Source organism: Ammospiza nelsoni, chromosome 5 (genome assembly GCF_027579445.1).
Source record: "Ammospiza nelsoni isolate bAmmNel1 chromosome 5, bAmmNel1.pri, whole genome shotgun sequence".
Classification (NCBI taxonomy): Eukaryota; Metazoa; Chordata; class Aves; order Passeriformes; family Passerellidae; genus Ammospiza; species Ammospiza nelsoni.
In genome coordinates this window covers 33,666,839-33,679,652 of record NC_080637.1, presented here as the reverse complement: position 1 = coordinate 33,679,652, position 12,814 = coordinate 33,666,839, and the positions used below count along the sequence as shown (strand labels likewise).

General features: G+C 37.5%; 1 protein-coding gene across 1 annotated transcript in view; it reads right to left on the bottom strand.

The window, feature by feature from the left end:
* HMGA2 (high mobility group AT-hook 2) overlaps positions 1-12,814 on the bottom strand; it is a 107,332-nt gene that overhangs the window by 83,260 nt on the left and 11,258 nt on the right. The gene's annotated exons all lie outside the window — the stretch shown is intronic.

Sequence of the window (12,814 nt, the reverse complement as noted above, 5' to 3'; positions counted from 1 at the left end):
ATTCTCATAGTTAATCTTGGATTAGACACTTATTTTGTTAGATATCTTCCAAATAAACCATCACACATTTTTTAAATTAAATAAATGCCTTCTCCAATTTTTCAACAGCCTGATCAAGTTTGAATTACTCAAAATGATAACTTTTCTAAAGTTTCTATCCACGACATTTTTGTAGCCCTGAATGTAGAGGAAAGGCAAGCTATGGATTCAAATTTTTACCCAGAGAAGACAAACACAGAATGGATATGTTCACCCATGCTTCTATACTCAAACAAGGAGTCTGGAATGTTCACAGAAATGAGAAAAAAGGACAGAATTCCTTCACTTTTTTTTTTTTTTTCTGGTTTTAAGGTCACTAAAAGCTTATTGTAAAACTAACACATAAAAAATGAGAAAGCTAAATAAATCACAAGAGTTTGCTTCTCATTTATTATACACTCAAGATAATGGTTTCAGGGACATGAAGAAAGGTGTACAGAGCTTTGCAATACACAAAACTTGTTCTGAGACATTACTTAATTACTATTTGAAATTTTAACCTTGCAAAGAAAAGCACAGTGATTTATAATTATGCAAAAACATAATGATGACTCTAACTTCTGTAAATAGCCTTGTGATTTGGCACAATGGAATTAACAACCTCTCCTTTGGAAAGCAGTTGCATATGGTTTGCCTGCAAAGGTTCTGAGATCTACTTTCTGAAATGAGCAGTGAAAGACCAAGTACCTTTCTGCTTGGAACAAAATTCTTATTAAGAATATAATTTTGAAACATTTCTGTGCTCATGTGACAGAGTACAATTTCTCTTTGTTGTTCTCTGCGCAATGGATATTGTCTTTATCTAAAGGATTTTTTCTAGTTTAAACAAAGTACAATGTGTAAAACCTTCTCCTTCAAGATATGCTGCAGATCAAAGGGCAAATTCTTTCCCTTACTCAAAACCGTAATAGGTGTTTTTTTATTATCATAACTAGGAAAGGGTTTCCAATTTATATATCACCATTTACAAGCCTTTGGAGGGAGAAATTCTGACTTCAACCAAGTAAGTTGGAGTCTTGCTATTGGATTCACTTCAGTGGAGGCAATACTTTACACAGACTCACCTTAAAAGGAATTTGTTTCAGTGACTAATATGCCCTCAGTATGTATCTACCTATGACCACAGCTCAAAGAAAGTTATGCATGCAGAAAAAGCAAGATAATTCAGGCATTTTCAAAACCACATCTTCATATATCTTTAAAAATTCAATTAAGGTTACAGTACAAGTCTGTCCATATTTCAGTTTTCAAATAGTTCACAGAAATTATTAAAGAAGAAAGAAGTTATCCTTTTAAGAAGTATTACTGCTCATTTGTAATTAAAAAAGCAAAAATTAAAATCTTCTGTATGTATCTCTGTACAAGTCCAGTCCACCTGTTACTCACACAGTGACTGCTCAAAACTTAGCTGACATTAATAAAAAATTTATTTTATTCAGAGATTTAGTCAAATACTGCTTGTTATGTAAGTCACCATAAAGTTTCTGTTAAACATGTACAAATGGTCTTCCTCAAATTACCTGAGTTTCATGCAAACAGTTTCATGCAAACTCACACAATTTATAGAGCTTGTAACCAAGCAGCAGACACAGTCATGTACCACATTAGTGGCAGACGGGAGAAGGGAGGGAGAAGGGCTGAAATCCTGGCAAGTGATTTCATTGACTTCAACAAACCTAATATTTTATCACACATCTCCTTGCTACATATTCAATCTATTAGACCAGGGGCATCACATCTCACTGGTAGACCATTTGTCAGTCTACCTACCTCAAAGAGACTTACGTGTAAAGCTTGATGAAACAATTGCTTGAATAGTCATTCTTGACTTGAATGGGAAGCTTGCAGAAGTATCTTCAAAACTTCATACACCTCTGACACCTCCAAATAGTTTATGAATGTTAATGCACATTAATGAATGCAACAGTGCATGCCATGACAGAGGGCACCTTGTCTCCTCTACATATTCAATGCTTTGATCCAAGTATTGTATATGCTTCATCAATTGTGTGAGATGATATTTTCAAAACCCAAGTAAAGTAAAGAGTTGAACATGGAAGGAGGGTCCCCAAGCAGATTTCTCAGGCATTTAGCATCATTAACAGAAAACTGAGCAGGAGAAGCAGCCAGAGCCTGAATGGGTTCTCTGTGAATACTAAGGAAACCCCAACAATATGTTAACACAATGCAATTTTGATAAGATCATAAGAATGAAGCTTACATATGTGTTCCTATTACATCTTGTAAAAGGCTCCAATTGTTATTAGGATAATTGATAACAGTCAAAATGGATTTGGGTAATATATTAGGTAAAGTCATGAATCCTGCTCCATACAGAAACTACCAATCTGACTGTTTTCAAGTCCTCACCAGTTATTCAGAACAGACACGAAGTAAAAACCCTAAATTGTGCCAATTCATTCATTATCTTTGATTCTCCAAAATGGAGACTGCCACCCTTGACAAATGAGTTTTAATCAAAGCAAACCAACCTCTGTGGACCAAATGCCATTCCCACTGACACCAATACAGATATACAATCAAATTTAACTTATCAGTACTATTATTTAAATCATCTGAGTAGCACCAAAGCCTGACCCTGCAGTTCCATAGTTCAACAGCTGTCAGGACTGACAGAGTAGAATAAAACAAACTGAAAATAGAGATTTTATTTTAAAGAAGTGAAAAGAAAAAGCAGAATACATACATTATTCATTACTAGGTTCCTAAAACTGCTATGGAAATAGCACTTATAAAAATATATAACTGAGCTGCGAAAAAAACCCCTGAAACTCTACAATACCTACAAGGATAACAGGGAATACAATTTAAGCTGGCAAAAGAAGGAATTAATGTCACATGCAAATAAACTGCAGCAAGCTGTTGCCAGCTAAATTCTAGCATCTGTGCTATAAAACACATAAATAATATCTTATGTATGTGAAGATTTCACTATAGTGGGGTTGGATCCATCTATTCTCTTCAGCTATCTGTGGAAGTTCTTCAGTTACCCAGTATTTTCTTACCAACCTTCAAGCCCCCTATGTTTAATTAGGTGAACATGTGCAAAACTGATAATCTAAGGCAGCTAGCCTTGCCTCCCCACTAAAACTCCACTCCATTTCAAGTTTCAGCCAACAGCCATCCAAAATCTAGCTCCATCCCTGGAAGCCTTCAGAGCTACGAATTACCTGGACAGAGCATAGCACTGTTCACAGTGCTCAGGTGCAGCCTGGGCATCAGCATCTGTGAGCAAGACCATTCACAGGGGGTCTACCTATTAGCAAATGTGATGAAGATTTACATCCACACCTTCCATATAATTGTCCCAACCACAAGCTCCTGTGTTCTCCTGGATGAGAAGTGTTCTCCAACCCTTCTCTTGAAGCTGAAATGCCATGCAGAGAAAATGCTACACAATTTTTGAGTGCTAATTAAGGCAGTTTTCAACACTTAGGATGGGAAAGACTTTTATCCTTGAGTCCAACCATTAATCCTGTACTGCCAAGTCCACCACTAAACTATGTCCCTAAGGACCACATCTGTATATTTTCTAAATATCTCTGGAGATAATACATAGACTTCTTGAATATTCTAGGAGTCTGTCCTGGAAGGGAACAGATGATAGAACCTAAAATGCTAGTGACACGGTGTTGCTTGGGTGAAATGGATTCCCTGCAATGTTATGCCATGAAAGAAAAAGGATGAAACCCAGAGATGCCTGCATTTGAGAGATAAATCCACATTCCCCTCCCATCAGCACAGGGTGGCTGGTAGCTGCCCTTGAGCAGAAGCAAGACTTCCTTCCTGAAATGAATTGAAATCACTGCAACCTCAAAACAACCAAGAAGCAGCCTCCTTGTCTCACTGTATTGCAAAGAAGGAAATCATATCCCATGAACAGCCTAGAGTAACAGCAAGGCTAATTAGCATCTTCTGTGCAACCAGAACCATTCTGAACAGAGAGCAACACAGAAACGCAAAACAAACAGTGCTGACAGCATTATAAACCTCCACTCCACAACTACATGCATCTCAACATATGGCTTTTTCATTCAGACTGTCTTCTTCCCAGGCCTCCATGTTTCCCATTTTCCCCCAAGACTGAAAATATCTGGATTCTCTTGGACCTGAAAAGATTTCTTCCTCTTCTAGCAGCAATGTCACTGTTGCATCTTTGATTCATCAAACTACATATCCCAATCTGACTATTCAAGCAATTCAGCTTGTGAAGGCACAATTTTCAAAAGTCAGAGTCTTGTCCCTCTACTTTTATTTCAGTTTTCCTGTGCAGTCTGATGAATATCTCACTTAGGGACTTGTAAATGCTATTGTAAACTATGCTTCATTTATATTCTAAATGGGAACTACCACAAAAGAAATTCAAAACAGAAAAGAAAAAGAGAAAATAGTTTTCTTCACTAAGTGTTGTGTGCTACAGAATTAGAAGACGATTCCTGGTGAGGATATTTTGCAGCTATTTAATGGAGGAAGCCCATCTTCTTGTTGAAAATCTAGCCTCATACCTTAAATGTAACACTGAACTGTAATTTGAAGTGAGGCTTAGAGTCAGGATTAAGAAAGAGGAAATAACAATACTTGCACTTAAAAGCATATAATGACTTTCATTCAAACACCTGAAAATAATCTCTAAATATTAATTATCACAGTATCAGTCTCCCCCAAACTCTTCCAAAGGAGGATCAACATGGCATTCCTTTGGCATCCAAATTGCCTGCTTGGATCTGTACAGAATGCAAAGTGGAAAGTATTACCTGCCTTTAATTATTATGGTAACTTTTAATTGACAGGAGTAAACTCACCCACACAGGGACTGAGTGCCATTTATAAGATGGCCTTTTATTGCAGAGAAGAAATTTTATATCTTCCTGTAGGGCTATTGCACTATGGGGGCTTGTAGTATAAAGCAGAATTAAATTAAATAAATTGTGTTAAAGGAGAGGCACATTAGTCAAAAATTTTAAGAAAACCTAGGAGTCTTGACTCCAAATCTTCTCTTCTGGATCACACATTAAAACATGAGTTTTCATTCCTTCTGCAGCACTATCTTTCAAGAGGACAGGGAATGGAAATAGATGAGGTGACTCATCTATTTCTAGATGAGGTGACATGGAATGGCCCTGTCCCACAGCTATGACTCAAGACTGGCTAATGCTCAAAAGGAAAGTAACCATATTTCAAATATTCAAGGAACCAGACACCTCATTTTTGTGACTATGTCTATCATTTAATCAATCAGTATTAGACTTCTAAGTAATCAAGCAAGGTACAAAGATGAAAAAATATCATCATTATGCATCTAATATCCTTCAGGCTTGTATGTGGGATTGGTTCAAAACCCTTCAGAGTCCAGAATCTCTTCATTCTATCCTGTATATGGAATCACAGAATCACAGAGTCATTTCAGTTGGAAAAGAATTCTAAGATCATCAAGTTCAACCATTAAGCCAGCACTGCCAAGCCCACCACTAGACCATGTCCCCAAGGTCCACATCTACATGTCTTTCAAATATCTGGAGGGATGATATATATACATTTTAAATACTTTACTCCTACTCCTCACTACCCCTCACTACTCACCAGCTAGACATACACCAGAGATACTGAAATTGTCACACCTGAATTTATAGAAACACGTAAAAAAAATCAATTGGTTTAAAATTCAGGATTGAAAAGTGAAATGTTTCCCTTCCTGCCTCATCCAATGCACGCTCAAGCAAGCTTTACTGGAGGAGGATGGCCTTGAGCTGAAGGCACAGGGCAGGCTGCCAGGAAATCCGAGTTCTATTCCTGGCTCTCCTACAGATTTCCTTGGGCAAGGCAATTAACCTTGTGGAGTACACTTTCAATGGAGGTGAGGCCCAGCTTCTCCTTCTGCATTCATAACATTTTCAATGGTGAAAATGGAAATGCACGAGCAAGAATGAGTGCCTGTACTTTTCTTTACCTGATTTTCTGTCAGGTATTTAGACGCATGGTTGCTGATAACTGAGCTAGTAAAAAACCCTAATTCAAACACTGCAGGCACAAAAATGCCTCCTGATCTTGCCACAAACAACCTCAGTGCTGAGTTTCCTCGTACGTAAAATGGGCAGTGGGGCTTCTAAAGCCAAAGTACACAGCCAAACGGAAAACTGATTTTTAACGTTCTTGAACACCTGTTATCTGAGATCATAAAAAGGGAATTGCTAAGAATTTCAGTTTGTCTTTCCCTAGAAATGCTCTGATTTTACCTGGTGCATTTTTTTACCTGATAAAATTCCCTCTTTGGACCTCATATAGAACGAAAGATTTTTCCCTTAAGTAGTCTGAAATGTCAGATGAAATCAAAATTCTTTTTCAGCTGAGATATCTTTTAATATACCTTAAAAGAAGTGGAAGTGAATTAGAGAATGAGTGAAATATCAGTTTGCTAATATAAATGCATTTTAGAAAACAAATATCATGGCTAAATTTTCTGTTGTGGTATTTTTCAAATAAACGTTGCCACATCCATTTATACCAACAAAGAACAGGACTCTGAAATTCCAAGGAAGGACATCATTTGCTTAGACAAATGTCCAAAGAAATGAAGACACATATCTCTCTGAACGCTGGGGAGACATAATGTATTTTTAGTGATTTTTTTTGATACATTTGGTACAAGGATTTTATTGCTTTCCTGAAATGTTGAGTTGAAAAGTAAAAAAAGCAAACAACCAAAAATTGGCAAAAGAAAAAAAAAAGAGCATCTGTGAGATGGAGGAGAAAAGTTTAACAATCACTTTTTTTTTCAAAATGTTCATGAGTTGAGAGATTATTTCTTTTACAGGTCATCTGAACTGGAAAGTAAGTGTATAGGTATCAAGATTTTAAGACTTTTCATTCATGCCCTCAATCCACTTCCTAAGTTTAGGAATTAAGGATAGGTCAATAGTCCTTTTTCATAATTATAAAATGCCTTCAGGCTCTTTAGACCACTGAAACAATGAACACTCTCAGGTGATGTTCTTGCCCACACAGATGCAGAACATGTTCAAGAAAGAAGGTATTTTGTATTACCAAGTTATAAAACAGTACCTATGACCTCCAGAAGGAAGCTAAGGTTGTTTGGAAATTAAAGTAACTGCAGCTTATGTAAATTTTCACTATGTGCTTCACACGAAGTAGTAACACCACAGATATAGCAGTCAAAAGTTGTAAAGAATCAAAATAACTGAAATTATATTATTCTTCCAAGAACAAGAAACAGAATTTTTATCTGTGCTATCTTCTGTAATTACATAAATACTAACCTTTTCACTCATCATCCAATATACAAAATATGAATTTTATCTCAGCCATTTCTTGCTCCAAATGGACCCAGTAGTACTTCATTTAAACAAACACATGTTCTCTTAACAGCAGAATCTCTAGCCTAGCTTAGGGATACACTAGTAAGCACCACATCAGAGAGGGGAAAGTCTCACACTAACCTTTTGCTATCTAAGAGCCAATTATATGTCTTATTTTATTGTCTAGGTTGTCTTCAATAGCATCAAAAGATTAATATCTCCAGCTGAGAATTCACCACTGCTATAACAAAGCCTTCTTTGGAGCAGGATGGACTATGATCTCAGAACATTCTTCTCTCTCTCTATCACCCAGTGAATAAGATTGCATGAATTTAAGCATCTCCTAGACCATGACTTCATATGAGACAAAAAAGACTGCCTGCATAAGAAGTAAGAAAAACTAGTCAAATGACTTCACATCACAGAGTATGTCACTATCAGGCAGAAACTTGACTTAGAAATTTGACTTAGGTGTGGAAAGGCTCAGTGTTCACATATTCACAGGATATTTTTAGTTGAATGGGATCCACAGGGATCATCAGGTCCAAGTTCAAGTGAATATCTATATGGGCATTGAAGCCACAACCTTGGTGTTACTAAAATCATGCTCTGACCAAATCAGCTAATAGGGGGAAGAAATAGCCTCAAAACATTGATAGGTCCTCTGAGGCAATGGGATTTTTTTGGTATGTATTTCTTCAAAATTAAGAACCTCATTTTCAAAATCTTAATGAGCACTAGAAATTCTTGCCCTGACACAGGAACTGCTGGCATAGAAAAATCTCACCAATTCCATGTTCAAGGTTTTGTATCTCAGCTATGTCAGAACTGAACTGGAAATAATCAGAAGGAAAATTTACTATAAAAAAGCAGTTTTGTATTTTTTTTAAATGTGGTTTGGCACTGCTTAAATTGGCATTCTGTATAAAATTAAACTCTTCCCTTATTAAAAAAGTACTATAGTCATCAATCATATAATAATCAAACGGTTTGGGTTGGAAGGGACCTGAAAGATCATGTAGTTCCAACACCCTGCCATAAGCTAACACACCTTTCACTAGACCAGGTTGCTCAAAGCCTCATCTACCTTGGCCTTGAGCACTCCCAGGGGTGGGACATTCACAATTTCTCTGAACAATTGTTCCAGTATCTCACCACCCTCACAGTAAGCAATTTCCTCTTACTATCTAACCTAAACCACTCTCTTCCAGTTTAAAGCCATTTCCCCTTGCCCTGTCACTACAGATCCTTGTAAGAAGTCCATCTCCATTTTTCTTGTGGCTCTCTCTGCTTACTGGGAGGCTGCTCTATGGTCTGTCTGAAGCCTTCCCCAGGCTTAACAGCCCCTTCTCTCTCAGCTTGTCTAGATGATCATGACTAGGATCAGATTAAAAATCTGCTTAAGGAAATGAATTTATTATAATCTCTTATCTCCTACCAAACTGAAATATGTTCTCTATACTGTCTAGAAGGAAACAAAATTGCTGGAAGTTTTCTGAACAAGTCACAGTTCTTACTTAGGCTTCAGTGATGAGACACACAAGCATCACATGCATCCCATGCATGCTTCACATGCATCCCACATGTCCCTGCTCAGAAGGTCACCAACCATCTTCTGCTGTTACAATCACACAAATTCTAGAATTGCATCTATCCATCTTTTAGAACAACTACATGGCATGGAATCAGCCATCTCTTCTCCTCACCAAAGTCCCGCTCAAGGCAGTAAAAAGCTCTGAACTGTTCCCCTGGAACAATTCTGCCATTCTATGCAGAGAGTCTATGGTTCAAGTCAAACTATTTGGAAATGCAAAAAAAATTCTACCTAAAGACTCAACAGAAACAATGGAAATTAAACATGAATACCCTTTTCTGCATCAACTTCCAAACTGGATTTCAGATTCCTCCATTAAACTGATGCCTGAGAGCACTAGAAGACTATGGAATTTCCAGGGCCTTCCAATGCAGCTCTTTGGAACAAACAGCAAAACAATTGATTACTTAGTCCACTCCTCTACTCATATACCTTCAGTCCCTTCCTTTCAGTCAAATTATAGGCATACACAAATGAAATAAATAAAATAAAAAACCTTTGATCTTTACAAAGGACTACATGAAGCCATGAGCAAAACATGAGCAGCAGCACCAGGCTTCAATGGCAAACACGTGCCCCTGATGAAGTTAATGACAAACCTTTCACTGACTCCTGCGAATGTGAATTTGACTTTATGCCTGTGCTACATAAAATAATTCTGCAAATAAAAACCAGGTTGCTTCATAGGCTTTTTTTTTAAGCATCAAAGGCTATGTCTACAATATGGACCGCAGGATGGTGCTGAGGACCTAAGGTCCAAACCATACACCTTTCAAGAGGTTTTTGTTTCACTCTAGCCTAGTCCTGTGGCTTGAATGCCTAACAGACTGCACTTCTACAGCACATCTTCCAATTTGGTTCCATTTGAAAGGAGTCCTACCAAAGTCTACACCAGTCCTACCAGAGTCTACACTGCATACTGCTACACAATGCATACAGTAAGTGGGGAAAATCAGGAGCTGCACTTCCGAAGCATACTCCTGATTTGACCTAACACACTAATGCAGATGCATCCAAGGAGCTTAGAATATGTCTGTCAAATAAAACCTCTAAAATTAAGGAGTACTGAGGCCCCCATGAAGAGGGTTAATAGGTAATAGACTCACAGCCTTCAATGTGTTCACACGGGTGCAGCAACCTCCAGTGAAGGTGAGTTTTACAGCAGCAAGCACTATGTTTCTAATTTCAACTATGCTCATTTCCCACCTGTTTGACCTTGTTACCTTCAGGACTTTCATTCAATTAGCCCTCCACATTTAGAAAGCTTTTCTATGTAGTTGAACATTTTATTTTCAGAAGATTTTGTTTAATCTTGACTGTCTATTCTATAGGGTCTTCTTTCCCTTGACAGCTTTGTAAAGTACACATTATTGCATTAAAAAGATCATCTGATGTCTCATACATTTGTGATATACTGGGCTTTTTGCCCTCTTCACTTGGGCTCTCCCTCCCCCTCTCAGTTTTATACTAGTCAAAAAAGATTTACTTCTCTTCTAAAAATTAATATATAAATAAATACACTGTGAATCACAAACATTAAATACTTAATTTGAACCAGCAGAAAGACCAGCTACCGGAATTCTACAGTGGTCTGTTAGCTTGTATGTCTCTGCATGTGCATATTGAAGGAAACAGCAGAAATAATATTTTACAATTTGATGAACAACATATGACACAGAACCTCTAGACTCCCAAAAAAAGGGTTATAAACTTATGAAAATGTAGAATTCTGCCCTCTCCAACAAAAAAACCCTACACGCTCCTTTACTTGCACAGATACTAAACCATCATCAGTAAGGCCTGACATATAAATAAATTGGATTAAGGAAATATATAATCATTAAGGATTAAACTGAAATATGTGTGATAAAATGGGACATTTTCTGACTACATGTTGGAGGTCTAAACAAAAAGGATGATGCCGTACCATCTGCTTTCAGGCAGACTCCTCCCCTGAGTTCAACTACGAGCTAGAAGGAGCCCATGAACTCAATTTAAACTGGAGAGAAAAAAGAGAAGGGGGACAAACTCTTCAGACCATGAGAATCAAACATGCCATTATCTCAATGCAAGCTGCAGATTTGGAGAATTATCTCTAAAAATTACAAGAAGCAATCGTATCATCAGAATAACAAAGTAAAAAAGACTACGCTTTCAACAGGTGCAACAGCAAAGTAATACTGAGTTGCAAAATATGCATTAATTTTTTTTTAAAGAGTGAATCTTGAAAGTATTGGTCTCATAATAAAGTAATGCATACATCTCATTTCAGTAATTCCCACTTCTGAAAATCAGATTCTTGACTTGACAAATAGCCCATTCCATACTGAATGCTTCACTGATCCTGCCTATTCTTTCTTCCCCATAAAAACACAAACACAGAAGGGAAACATTCTGCAAGCTGTCAAAGGTGCTGTATTAGCCCTTTCTTACTGAAAACTCACTTTAGTTTAGTTTCTGACAATGAGTACTTGGAAGAGAAAACGTTTCTAGTGTGTCAAGTTGGTGCCTTTTCCCTTTTCCCCAAACTCTTCAACTATTCACCTGTCACACATTGCTAACTCAGAGGGGATGGCTTGACTATTATAAATTAATTACTCTCATAAACCAAGTATTTTTGCTGTTTCCCAGGGATTGCACCCAAGGTGAGGATCAAGCAAGCAACACTCAGCATCCAGATATGCAAGGTCCAAGCCAAATGGGAGGAAGCAGAGAGAAACTGACCCACATTTTACTGCATCTGGCATTTGCCTTCCCCAAGCTGCTTATGAGATCACCAGCACAGATACATTCCATAAGTCACTTTTTCAATGCCAGTAAGCTTCCTCATGTACCTGAAAAGTGCCTGACCTAAAAACTACAGGTATAAACCACTCATCTAGTATGCAGTGGTTTGTTTTCTCCAAAGAAATATCTTGTGGAACATTCACTGGAAAATGCAATAGAACTAGTTCTTAAAGAGACTGCTAAAGCCAGCTTTCCCGTGTTTAGTGGCTAATACTCTGGGGAACCTTAGCTGTAGTTTTCAGTACCTTCTTGTGCTGTTTGAGATTTTGCAAGCATATTGTACAACTCTTTTAACAGCTATGCAAAAGAACTGAACAAAATGGAGGGGGAAATGACGGGACTGACAAAAGGAAAGAGAATACAGAGTGAAATTAGGGTTTGAAATTGAGATGGTGGGGGTGGATTTGAAATGGAAGTTTAAAGAAAAATGTTGAGCAGGGAAAGGAAACTGGAAAAAGGAGATCAGAAATATTAACTTGTGATGAAGTACACAGCCACACCTTTTTATCATCTAATATTCAATCCCATTTTCCAAGTGACACCCCATGGGAAAGCCCATACACAAGTGAAAAACATGCAGAGGAGAGGTGCACCAAGCTCATTAGCTGTAAACATCAGTGAGGATACAAAATTTCAAGTACCTAAGAATGAAATACTTCCATTGCCAAAGAATGAAAACACACTTCTGATAGACACTTCTAAAGACTAAATGAGGTCAGGAAAGGTGGAAACTTTTAATGAAATATATTACCAGTCACTACAAATATATGAGGCATGAAAATGACTGTGAGTGGAAAAACTAAGTTCTACAGTGCAAGTATCCTGCTGTTCATCTGTGCTCTTTCTCACTGGATTTAAGGAAAATATGCATGTTTCCAGGCAATGTACAACAAAAGCATTTTGGTTTTTAAACTTTATCTCCTGTACCCTACATCTGAGTCTTATCACCCCTCTGATGTCCCATAGTGCCCCTTTATAACCTTTGTTACTCAATTACTGAACAAGTTATCTCATTGTTACTCTCTTTTGAAGGAAGAGTTGAGCCTCTTTTCATGCTGAT